Source organism: Oryzias latipes, chromosome 16 (assembly GCF_053564925.1).
Source record: "Oryzias latipes strain Hd-rR chromosome 16, Olatipes_Hd-rR_3.1".
Lineage (NCBI taxonomy): Eukaryota > Metazoa > Chordata > Actinopteri > Beloniformes > Adrianichthyidae > Oryzias > Oryzias latipes.
This window is the reverse complement of record NC_136252.1, coordinates 5,085,682-5,099,060: the sequence shown is the minus strand read 5'-3', so window position 1 is coordinate 5,099,060 and position 13,379 is coordinate 5,085,682. Positions and strand designations below refer to the sequence as shown.

The 13,379-nt window shown below is 42.0% G+C and overlaps 1 protein-coding gene and 1 long non-coding RNA gene across 2 annotated transcripts in view; both read right to left on the bottom strand.

The window, feature by feature from the left end:
- Window positions 1-13,379, bottom strand: part of trhra (thyrotropin-releasing hormone receptor a) — a 36,267-nt gene that overhangs the window by 16,015 nt on the left and 6,873 nt on the right.
- LOC110014814 (uncharacterized) lies at window positions 285-1,281 on the bottom strand. The gene is made up of 2 exons (XR_002289812.3): window positions 987-1,281; window positions 285-742 (listed from the first exon to the last, which is right to left on the bottom strand). It is a non-coding gene; the product is annotated as an uncharacterized LOC110014814 (long non-coding RNA).

Sequence of the window (13,379 nt, the reverse complement as noted above, 5' to 3'; positions counted from 1 at the left end):
AAAGCTCCCTAACCTTTTTGGTCTGTTCTAAGTGTAGCGCCCGTCCCATGTAATAAACTAAACGGTAAAACTCAAATACTGTAATACTATGGGCGGGGCCCTGGGTGTGATTTTTATGGTTTGGTGCCGTCACAAATCCCTTTAACTTCTAAGTGTTTTGTAGTTGATTATTGTCAAAATTAAATAATTTCCAAACATACTTCAAATCTAATAACTTAAAACTTTTCCTCGTTTACCGTCTCCAAACTTCAAGAAAAACACCTTCAAAAACTCCAGACAAGAAGTGTCGTTTAAATAAACTGAAAATTTAGTTATTAAAACAAATACAAAAATCAAAAACAAAGTATGAATCTTAGTTCACAAATCCACAAGAAAATGGGAAAATAAAAACACTTACAAACTCAAAAAATGTCCCTTTTTAAATAAACAAAATACCCGTTGCAGGCCTGTGTCGTCGCTCGGGAGCGTTGAGGTCTAAAACGTATTGACCGCTTCACTTAGAAAGCAAAACAAAATAAGCACGTGCAGTGTTTTTTTTTTTTGTACTCACAACCTCCTGGTTCAGTCAGTGCGGATTCTGGTGTATTGACTTGGAAATGAGTGAGGGAAAGGAACTTGACCCAAACTGGAACTGGACTCTTGTTCAATGTTGACTGAACACAACCCGGGTCCCAGCGGGAACTTTCTGGATCTCCGTCTGATGCCCACAGGAATACCCCAAGAGCGCGTCCTGGTCCTGCTCCTCAGTCAATGCACATAAATGCCTCATTAATATCCTCACACAAACTCTCAGTTTGAGTGTGTTTAATAACTGTTATACTTTACAACATTAGCACCGTTTACTTTTTTTTTACCGTAACGTTGGGTCACAGAATAACCGCTGCTAACAAGTTACATGCTAGTCACATATAACATTCCTCTCATACAACATGTGCTTCGTAAAAACTCAGCGCAATTACATACACAAATGTTGTCAACTGCTTTACCTTCAGCAGCATTTCATATGCTCTGAACTCCTTTGGCGAACTCTGCATCCACCACCGTCAGAGAATATAAATCAAGCCGAAACTTGAACCACGCTTCCAGCTTCTGTACGTAGCCTGTTCGACACGCACACACTTTTTTCAATTGTCCCGCCCTCTAATGTTGTGATTGGATTAAAATCCAAAACCCAACCAATAACACTCACAGAATCCGTTGACAGACAATCTGACATCCAATTAGGTTAGCCAACACATTGAGCACCCTTTATACACTCACAGTAACTTAAGAAAAATAATAAAACACTGATACTTTAGATAAATTCCTTGCCAACAGTTTAACTTTACATAGATAACTTAACTGTTTATCTAAAGAGAACTTAAACAAATATAGATATTTTTTATAACAAATACTATTTAAATGAACAACTGTTTTTTCTTCTTTTAAGACCGGGCTACATAAGGTAAGTCCCTTGAGGTCAAGATTGCCCACCTCTGATCCCACAGTCAGCTGTTCAGTCCTCACACCCACATGCACCGGTACCAAAACCCTTTCCTCTCCTGGACTAACACGTTCAAAGCTGATGCCAGTTTTACCAAGTGGCAAAACATCCACACAGTGAAATGAGCAGGACCGGCTTTGAGGCCGAAGCTCCACATCTGAACATCCGACATTAAGCACTGGAATGGCCACATGGCCATTATCTATAGGGACTAAAACCTTGGAAACAAGCAGTTCCCCTGGCAAACCCCCATTTTCCACGCTAAGTGCCTCCACAAGGGAAAAAGCATCTGAGGAGGAGTGGCCAAACAACTGGAACAAAACACAGTACACCAGCTGGATAAGTAAAAGGAACAGTGGAGTAAACATAAGTGCTCGCTGAACCAGCCTGTTGAGACTGGCAATCTCTGAAGGCATTTTGCCATGCATCAGGGACTGAATGACTGAGGGATTCCTAACCATGACCGTGACGTTCATAAAAACAATCACGTTCATCCCCAAAATGCAGGGGACAGTGTTTTTACATTGCCTCATAAGGTTAGTCTCAGGATCTTTGACCACAAGGATCCCTCTGCCTTTTATGGTGACACCAAACGCATGTACATCTCTTTCAAAATAGCCCAAATAAGGTATAGTTAAACCATTTGCGGCACAGAGTGAAAGCCATTCACAATATTTCAAAGACGTTTATTAAAATATGACTCCATAACTGTTGACACATTTGAACCAGTGTCCAAAAGACATTTCACCCGTGCATCACCTATGAAAACATCGACAGTGGGACAAACTCCAATTAGACATTCAATCTCCAGTGCATCAGAATTCTTTGATTCAGAGCCCATCGCATCCCCTCCTGTAGTTGGGCTCATCACCAAAGGGGCAGAGAGTTTCCCTGTTGCTCGCTAACAATGACGGAGTTGCCACGACCAGAAGCGTTACGCGGTACGAAAATGGTCTTATTACCCGGAGCTCTCCATCTACACTGACGAGCAACATGCCCCGCCCGCTGACACCCAAAGCAGATGGGTTTACCTTCCAATTCGGACCGTGGTTGGACCCCCCGACCAGCTGTCTGTCCAATCTCTACTGACAAGTCTGACACCTTCTTAGCGAAGTCAGTAATTTGTTGCTGTTGTTGCTTCATAACGCTGATCATTTCTGCAGTTGGATCCAGTACCTTCTTAGCTGTAACTGCATTTACATTCTGGAACTCCTTTTCCCCATCAACCTGACACACATCAGCTCTACGTCGGCTGTAAGACGCAGTCGCGTCCCCATCCTCCCACAGTAAAGCTTCTTTCCGCAGGTTAAAAAACGAGATGGTGGAATCCTGGCGGATGATGTGCTTTAACTCCCGTCTCAGAATCGAGTCCCGCACATTCTCAGCAAACTGATCCCGCAAGGCAAAATCACTACAAGTGTAATTTACCTCACAGCGGTTAATTTCATCAATGAGCGCGTGCGAGTACTCACGCATCGTTTCCCCGTCACGTTGTTTTCTGTCAAAGAAAAGTTTCTGCAGGGAAGTCAACGAAGATGGCTGTTCATAAATTTCTTTTAATATCACCAGCAGGCAATCCGGGTCGGCCTTTTCTGCGGAAGACCGGTATTTTATTTCCTGCTTGGCCCTCGCCCCCAGGATGGTCATATATATTTATCGCTTTCTCGCTCTGCTGAAAATGATGGAAACTTAACACCGAGTTGATCTCATCCAGCCATTCGTAAAAGTCCGCACATGAACCCCCGGAAAAAGTGCAGCATTTCTTCTCCTTAGGGAGGTAAATGACACTGTCCTTCGGCCCAGTTGATGACGAACCACCTGCTGCTCCAATTGGGACGCCGCGCAGACAAACCAGACTCAGTGGGTGAAGCTTCCTGCTCCCGCAACCTCTCAGTCAACACGTCATTCATGTTCCGCAAGGCGTCCATGGTCGCTTTGTCCACAGCTATCCGGTCCTTCAAAGCCTGCAGCTCCGCTCGCAGCTCCTCCATGACGACAGCGGCAAAGGGAATCCCCGGAATCCAGTGATGACGTCAGCAGCCGAACACCTGAACGAGCTGCTGCTTTGGTTTGCGTATCAGACTCCGACCGCCACCACTCCGTGACGCAACGGTCCTGCTCACAGCTCCAAATGTAGCCGTACCTCCGCAGGTGCGTGCCACGACGGCAGAAACGAGAGTGAAGACAATGAAGAAAGGTTCAAGACCTTTTATTTTAATATTGCCAGACCAAAACAGCGGCACCGCAACCAAAAGAAGATGCTATACAAAAATGTGACATATACAAAATAGTAAGAAACAGGTGAAACATTAGACACAATATATAAGAATGTGAAAACAAACACATACCATTAACAGCAACCCCACGACACACGGCAAAACCGGAACAGCCAAGTGTTACATCCTACACACACACCTGTTCTCTTTATATACCGCACTACGCCCCTGAACCAAATCCCTATTGGTCACAATATCATATTACATAAGTTATATATCAAAACAGGCATATATCATATAATATACCTTAAATAATCATTTAAGTTATATAAATTATTACATAGCCATATCTGGTCCATCCATCTCTTTATAATAAAAAAATGTAGATTGGAAAGTCTGATATGGAATTCCTGTCTAACAAACAGAAATCTATTTCAACAGATATACAAGCAGTTGTTTGCACACCAAGGATTTTAAATAAATATGAATAAATAAAATGAAATAGGTTATCAATTCATATATTACGATATATTTTAAATCAGATAAGTTGCTGATATATTGAAATATTTTTCTTAATATATACCGTCTGATATGAATTCCAAGATATGCAATAAATCTTTCTTTCATAAGGGTGGAGCCTATTACTCTCATTCAAAAACCAGAAAGCTCAAGTCTTTATCACTACATTGCCTGGGTGATTTTTTAAGAACTGCTTCTTTCCCCTTACAGACCTTACAACTACAGCTCGAAGTTGCTGTCCAGCATTACTAACCTGTTGTTGTGTGAGCAACTTGTCCAAACATGTCAGAAACACAGACGGAATGTGAAAGCTATTGGCAGACAAAAGTCTTTCATCTTAGGTACTGACTTCTGTGTGTGTGTGTGTGTGGGGGGGGGGGGGGGGGTTGTCCGTCAATCAGACCTTCTGAATTCAGTAAATTATACAGAATTGCTGCAAAGTGTAGCTCCCAACTGCCAAATATGTTCACATTTTTTCTTTGATTGGACCATTTGAACAAAGTACTGGTAGAGAAACATATTGTCTCTGACATAGATTGAAGGAGACAAGAGCTAGATAGCAATTCAAAGCACAGGCAAAGCACTTAGATCACCTGGTAATATCTTTCAATCTTAATTAAGCCACTGCTCCACAAAGTCTGAGCCAGTTAGCCTGTCTTTTTTGGAAGGTACACGAAAGACTTGTTTGCTCAAAAGGCTTTTAGAAATCGACTTTGCATGTCATTGTGAGGAAGGAAAGTTTTTCTTTTGTTTCACTATGTCAGAAGAAGTAGACTCAGACTTTGTCAAATAACATGTCTGACTAAGGGACCACTGGAAACAGCATGATGACTCCATGGTTCTGCAAACCTCTGCAGAAGCAGAACCAAACAGATCTCTGTAACTAGTTTTTCAAAAAGCTGTATGCGTCAAGAGCTAGTGCAATCTTGTCTCAGCGATCAATCCCTGTCTCTAAATCTAATGAAAGTGCTTGTATATGTCCAGCCTACTCCCAGGTGAACAGATTTACACTCTTTATGAGGTGGAGGAGATTGACCCTGCACCAATAAAGATTGGTGAAATGGGACAGAAGAAACCTTTGGGGTTAGGAAATACGGCAGAATATATGTTAATGTCAAGCTACATGAATTAAAACATCTCAGCCTATGAGTGACCTGCACGAAATGAGCAAGATCCTTCTATACCAGGAGTGGGCAATTATTTTAAGTCACGGGGCACATTGGGTTCTGAAATTCGATAGAAGGGCCGGACCACAAGCAGATTTGTGAGTTAGAATGATATAACATAGAATGTAGATGAAAACATCTGGATTGAAAATTATTTTCTAAAACAGAATATTCTAGAGTTTTTAGTTTAAAACCTTTGTTCCCTATTTTAGATCTCTTTTTTTATTGTGAAGCCCTTTGGTACCTTCAAGGAGTTGTAAAGTGCTGTATGAATAAAGTTTCATTCATTTATGATCCTTGAAACCCTTGTGCTATCCTAGGCACTTTAACATTGGGGGTTGGGTCATCTAGACCCACTAGACAGTGCTCTGAACCTTTTTTCTTCAATGATTTGTGATCTTCACTGGTGTCCATGGATTACATGAAATCTTTCCACCTTTATCCACCTTTGTCATGGTAGGGAGAACACGTCAATGAAAGGGTGGGGTCATCTAAGATAGCACAAGGGTTGATAAAATAAAAATGCTTTAATGAAATAAATCAATGACCAAATAACACTCTCTATGATTTTCAATGACAAAAATTCTGGAAAAATATACCGATACATAAAAACAATAATTACTTGATCCTGTCTCATCATAATCCTAATAAAGACTTCGAGGGACATTTGTTTCTCATCCATTAATAATGAAAAGCTAATTTCTATGTCTTCTGCTGCAGCTACGCATATATCTGGGGATCAAGAGGATCTGCTTAGGGATCAGAGGATCTGCTCTCCAGTGGTTTAAATCCTATCTGTCTGATAGGTATCAGTTCGTTAATGTAAATGGCCATTCCTCTCAGTGCACTCGAGTCAACTATGGAGTCCCACAGGGCTCAGTCTTGGGACCGATCCTGTTTACGCTTTATATGTTACCCCTAGGAAACATAATCAGGAAACACAGCATTAATTTTCATTGTTATGCCGACGATACGCAGTTGTATTTATCCATGAAGCCTGACCAGAATGACCAGATAGAGAAACTGAACGCCTGCATCAGTGACATCAAGACCTGGATGACAATTAATTACCTCCTCTTGAACCCAGAAAAAACTGAGGTCATTATACTTGGTCCTAAAAACCTCAGAGATGCTCTGTCTGCTCAGATAGTCTCCCTGGATGGCATAAGTATAGCCCCTAATTCCACAGTTAGAAACCTTGGGGTTTTACTTGACCAGGATTTATCATTTAAGGCTCACATATCTCAGGCATGTAGAACTGCCTTTTTTCACCTGCGAAATATTGCTAAGATCAGAAATATACTTTCTAAGAGTGATGCTGAAAAACTCATCCATGCATTTGTTACGTCGAGGCTGGATTACTGTAACTCCTTGTTAGCAGCGTGTCCTAAGAGTTCCTTAAGAAGTCTCCAGCTTGTTCAGAACGCAGCTGCTAGATTGTTAGCTGGAACCAGCAGAAGAGATCACATCACTCCTGTGTTAGTTTCGCTCCATTGGCTCCCAGTTGATTCTAGAATTAAGTTCAAGATCCTCCTGTTAACCTATAAGGCCTTACATGGAATGGCCCCGTCCTATATTAAGGACCTCATAGTCCCTTACCAACCAATCAGAACACTTCGCTCGCAAAATGCAGGACTGCTTGTGGTTCCTAGAATTAGTAAAAGTACGGTTGGAGGTAGAGCGTTTAGCCACCAAGCCCCTGTCTTATGGAATAAACTCCCAGCTCATGTAAGAGAGGCCGACTCAGTTTCTACATTCAAAGCTAGACTGAAAACATTCCTCTTTGGACAGGCTTATTGTCAGACTAGCTAGTATTCAGAGATTATTTAACTTAATGTTAGTTTGTTTAAATTAAACTTAATAACTATTTCTTTTAAAAGGCTGCTAGAAGTTGAAGCTGGGGTAACTATGGTGCACTGGGGTTCTGTCCTCTTTCCTTTTTTACTTCTACCCTTCCTCTCCTCTATTCTTGATCATAATTTATCATTTAGTTCTCCATGCCTCTGTTTGGTGCAGTGCGATTCATGTATTGTCCCTCTTTTCCTCTCCCCTCCTGGGGAGTGGGAGTGCTTCCAGACTCCAGTTGGCTCATCCGTGCTCCAGTTCCTGACCGTTTACCTCGCCTTTGCTCCTGCTCCTACACCTGGCTGTGGATCCTGCCTCTGGCTCATCTCTGGCTCGTCTCTGCTCTGTACCTGACCGAGTACCTCGTCTCTGCTCCTGCTCCTACACCTGGCTGTGGTTCCTGTCTCCGGCTCGACTCGCGCCTTTGACTGTCCCCACAACCACGGCTGGATGAAGCTCGTCTGCTGGACTTTATATATGTAGTTGTAGATTTAGATAAGTTAATTCTTCTCTAAGATTTCTGGTAAATCGCCTGTCCGTCCTGGGGGAGGATCCCTTCTTCATGTGGGCACCCCTGAGGTTTCTTCGTTTTTTCCGGAATCCGGTTTTTTTGGGGAGTTTTTCCTTACCGCGAAGGGGGGTCTAAGGGCAGGGATGCCAGTATAGCTTAGTCAGTTTGTTAGTTCATTTTAGTATTTTTCTATTGAACTCTTTGTATTCGTGATCCTTTTGATTTCATGTTTTACTTCGAAGCCCATCGAGACGACTGTTGTCGTGATTTTGGGCTATACAAATAAAATTGAATTGAAATTGAATCTGCGTTACCTTTTCACCAGTACAGAGTTCCCTGTTTATCGCAGGAGTTACGTTCTAAAAATAACCTTGATCGGTGAAATCCACGGAGTCTGATTACAGACGTTTATGGCAGAAAAACTCCTCACTGCCTAAATACACTTTTCTCAAACAGACATGAACATTTTCACCATTTTCTCTTGTTTAAATTCTCAAACCTTCAGAGATATTAGGTCCAGGATCTTAGAATGAAGAACTGATCGATTTCTGTAGATCTGAAAAGCTCCGCGTTTCTTTACAGGAGACACGGCACGGAGGAGATTGATTGACAGGGTCTCCAGCCAATCAGGACACAGAACACGGTGCGCTGTTAAAAAAATGCAGCATAATGGCTCTAAAAGAATGAGCTAAACCGGGAAAGATGAACTGCGACGTAGAAAGGGAAGACCGTCTTCTGTTCTGTTTGACAGAGATTTTACAGGGTTTCAGGTTGGAGCACAGACTGCAGAAGGAGGAATAAAATGTCACGTCTTGATCGTGTGGCCAAATTAAAAAAACAAAACAAAAACATGGGTCTCTGTTATTGTTCAGTGGGCCGGACCAAACATGGAGGCGGGCCGTAGTTTGCCCAGCCCTGTTCTATACAGACAGGTCCCAATCATCTTATTGGTGTCTTTGACCACATCACTGTGACCATGCGCTGAGTTGTCTCTGTTTTTGAAAATATCAGGGCTATGTTTGAAATCCTTCACTACTCACTACTAAGTGCACTGTATAGTGGTTGGGCTCTCAATATCTACAATTCCTAAATCAAGTGCCCTAGAAATTTCCCAGAAGTCTCTGCGAAAAACCAGTGTAAATTGATACTCACTAGATTGGCAATTTTTGTAGTTAGGGAGTTGGGTGGGTTTTCTAACGTAGCCCAGGTCTCAAAGATTCAAAGATTTTTATTGTCATTGTATTTCTACAACGAAATTTCCGATAGCACTCTGTCAAAAAAGAAACAGTAGGCATAAAAAGAATAAAAACCAATATAAAGATATAAAAATCAAAAAGTATGTTAAGAAGTTTAAGTAAAATGTCAAAATAAATAACTAAACAGTGTTACTGCACATTAAGTGGTATGTTATACTGAGGGAAGTCTGAGATGGAGAAGATTTGAGTCAGGGGTAGGTAGAAAGCGGGGGGGAGTTGAGACTACAGCTCTGGGAAAGAAACTGCTTCTCAGTCTGTTTGTCCTTTTTTTTTTAAAACCTGGTACCTCTTGCCCAGTTGCAGTGGCACAAACAGGTGATGTCCAGGATGGCTGCTGTCCATGCTGATGGCCCGTGCTCTTCTGTGTAGACGCTCTTTGTACACCACGTCCAGGTCCGGGAGCTCAGCTCCCACAGTCCTCTGTGCTGTCTTCACCACCCGGGACAGGTCTCTCCTCTCCTCTGCTGTGCAGCTGCTGTATCACTCTAGATACAGCCCTGGCAGAGGATGCTCTCCATGGTGCTCCTGTAAAACTGTCTGAGAAGTCCCGGAGCCAAAACCGCCTTCCTCAACTTCCTCAGGAAGAACATCCTCTGATGGGCCCTTTTCACCAGTTTGGAGGTGTTCAGTGTCCATGTCAGGTTCTTGGATATGTGCGTTAAAAGGGGCCTGACGGAGTCAGTCTGTTCCACATCCTCACCTCTGATGTGGAATGGGGGTTGTGTCGTTCCCCTGGTCTTCCTGAAGTCTATAATGACCTTCTTGGTTTTGGTGGGATTGAGGACCAGATCGTTGGCTGAACCACTCCTCCAAGTGTTGGATATCCTGCCTGTACCAGTTCTAGTTATTGTCAGTAATGAGGCCAACCACTGTAGTGTCATCCGCAAATTTCATTAGTGTTGGAGGAGTGGATGGGAGCAGAGTCCTGAGTGAAGAGTGTGAAGAGGGCTGGACAGAGCACACAGCCTTGTGGTGTATGTGCTCAGGATTATGGTGTCAGATGTCCGGCTCCCCATCCTGATATTCTAAGGTCTGTTGGTGAGGAAGTCCTTAATCCATGAACAGAGCGTGGACGATAGTCGGAGATTAGAGAGTTTGTGGACCAGTTTGAGGGTTATCATAGTGTTAAATGCGCTGCTGAAGTCCACAAAGAGCATCCTGCCGTAAGTGTTTGGCTGCTCCAGGTGGATCAGGGCTGTGTGAAGTGAAGTGTGGTAGAAATGTAGATATCTGCAGAAGTATTTGCCCGGTAAGCAAACTGATGTTTGTCAAAGTTTGCGGGGATGTTATCTTTGATACGTTCTAAGACGATCATCTCAAAACGTTTCATTATCACCGGGGTGAGGGCAACTGGATGGTAGTCATTAAGTGTTGTGACAGCAGGTTTGGTGTTTGGGCACAGGAACAATGGTTGAGGATTTGAGGCAGGTGGGGACTGTGGACAGCTATAAGGAGAGGTTGAAAATGTTAGTGAACACGCCAGCCAGCTGGTCAGCGCAGGACTTCAATAGGCGGCCTTTAACCCCATCCGGTCAAGCTGCTTTTGCAGTGTTGATCCTTTCCAGGGTGGATCTCACCTGGTGCTGCTCAAGCCTGAGTGTTGGGTCCCCTTCAGGCTGCATCCTGCTAGCAGGTTGGGGCCTTCCCTGCTGCTTGTCAAAGCGAGCAAAGAAGAGGTTCAGTGTGTCTGGGAGATCCTTGTCCTGACTGACCTGTGTGATACTTCTGTTGTAGTCAGAGATCTGATTCCTCTCCACGTGCTGCGGGGGTCGTTATTCCTATAGGTTCCCTCTATCCGTTGTCTATAGTTGTTTTTGACTTCCTTAATTCCTTTTCTCAGATTCCTCCAGGCTGTGCTGTATACCAGCTGGTTTCCTGACCTGTAGACGGTGTTTCTGGCCTTTAGCAGTGTCCCCACTGTTCCATTAAACCAGGGCATTTGGTTGGGGAATGGTTCTGATGGTTTGGATGGGTACCATTTCCTCTGCACAGAACTTGATGTAGTCCAGTACAGCAGCCGTGTAGCCCTCAAGGTCAGACTCCTCAGCAAACACATCCCAGTTTGTGACCTCAAAACAATGTTGCAGAGATGTGGTAGCCTCCTCACTCAACACCTGTACAGTCTTTCTGGTGGCTCTGCTTCTGCACCCCACCAGTCTGTAAGATGGGGTCATTAGGAGAGAAATGTGGTCCGATAGACCCAGGTGGGGGGCTGCTGCAGCTTTGTAGGCTCCCTTGATTTTTGTGTACACCTGGTCTAGAATATTGCCGTCTCAAATACAGTTGCTAAATAATCTAAAATGTTAAGCTGTGTAATGGTAAATTAAAAAAAGGGAAAGAGTCAAATTTTGGGGGAAACATTGTACTTGTAATAAAGGTTTAAAAATCATCCTGGTAACTTTGTTTTTGTTATTTTAACAAGAGTAATATGATAAGATAAAAAATAAATTACTTTAAAAAAACAAAATTAGCATCTTCCAAACAGTTCTGTGTTTACCACTAGCTGCGTTTCCATTACACATATGCGCAAAACGTTATCGAAATTCTAGAAACGTTGAAAAAACACAGTTTCATAATGACACTGTTTCCATGAAATCGTAATTTTGTGAATAAACACCAACCAACTCACAAGATAAGTCATTCAAAAACATGGGATTTTTGATTTCCAGCAGATACATTCATATTTCAAGACACCAGCGCTCATCGTCACCTTTTAATGGATTGATGATTTATCGCACACAGGCCACGGACCGGCAAGCTCCTTTCACGTGGGAGCGGCTACGGATAAAGCAATTTAGGGTAATTGGGCTTGGTGGTTTTATAGAGGAGCTGTGGATCCAACAATTTTACATGACACGTTCAACTTTTAAAGAGCTGTGGTCATGTGGCTCATTTAATTCGAAAAAGTGTTTCCATTGCAGTTTTGCAAAATAATTTAATTTCGATACACCTCAAAAAGCACCTCCTCCAAGTGAAAGAACTTTTTTTTTGATAAATGGGTTTTTTCTTTTTAAATTGTCGTATTTCCAGTAGCAAGTTTATTTTCGCAGATCCAATTTGCGTGATTTCATAGTCAATAGAAACGCAGCTACTGTTGCATGTTTCTCAAAACAAAATTGAACTTTGCTTGAGTAACACAATTTTTACTGTTTAACTTCCCAGCTTTTGCTGATATTGTTAATTTTCTTGGTTTTCATCTTTCTACTTTTTTACTATATTGAATTGTAACAATAATTTGTCAGTAGACATGTTGTGCTATTTAATTATATGTTATTAATATTTGTGTAACTATTTCAACCTTTTGTGATTTCTTTAGACTTAAAGACCTACTTCTAATGTTCCCAGTGATCCTTTTATTATGATTATGCCATTTTTAGGCAATATAAAAAAACCTGTGTTGTTTTTCTAGAGCATGGTTTCTGCAGAACAGCAGGACTTCATTGGAAAGTCTCTGAGTTGTGGGCAGGGCTGTTGGTTAGAAGTTTGGTTACACTGTGGACAGGGGCACAACTATCTAATTTCATAGGGGTATGCGGCCACATTACCCCCCCCCCCCACACACACAGACATAAATGCACATAATAAACGTCCCATCCACCCCTCCTGAATAATGCCTTGCCCCAGCCCTCTTCTCTGTTCCTCTCTGTTCTTCTCTATCATCATCATCATCATCATCTGAACCTCTCTCCTCGTTCTTCTCTGTTGGGACTGATATGTCAAGTATGTCTGCACTTGTGTTCCCAAAAAAAGTGAACAGGTGGTCAGCAGAAGTTTAAACCAGAATGAGCATCTAGGTTTTTGTGACTTTAATAGTTTAATTATTCCTACCTGAAGTCATCTCTGCTCTCTTTTATTTCAGATGCATCACCAACCTCACGTCTGTCTCCTTGACCTCTTGCCTGTGGTCTTCTCCACTAAATCATATGGCCAAGCAACAATTATTTCAAGTTTTCAATAAATTAAACATCTTGCTAATGCACATATTTTTAAATGAAGGATACCATTTGAAAATGACTGACTTGGTATGAACTGGCTTTGCCCTGAACGTCCACCATAAGACCAACCTGTTTCGTTCCTCCATCTGTCCTGATTCTTTTTCTCTCTTCTCGTCTTTCTCTCCATCCTCACAGCTGTTTGATACTTTGTGTTAGGAAAATTTAAAAAAAGTAAATGACTAAAATATGTGTAAAAATAGAAACATTTTTTAATTTTCAATAAATTACATTTTTGTTGAATATCAGTTAGTGGTGTGATAGAATAAAATAGATTTCTTTATTGTTGTTAAACATTTCCAAAATGTTCAGCTAAAATCCAAAGTGTCATTCAGCCAAGTTGATATTAAAAGCAAATGGCTGTAAACTAAAGTCACTTAAAAAAAATATT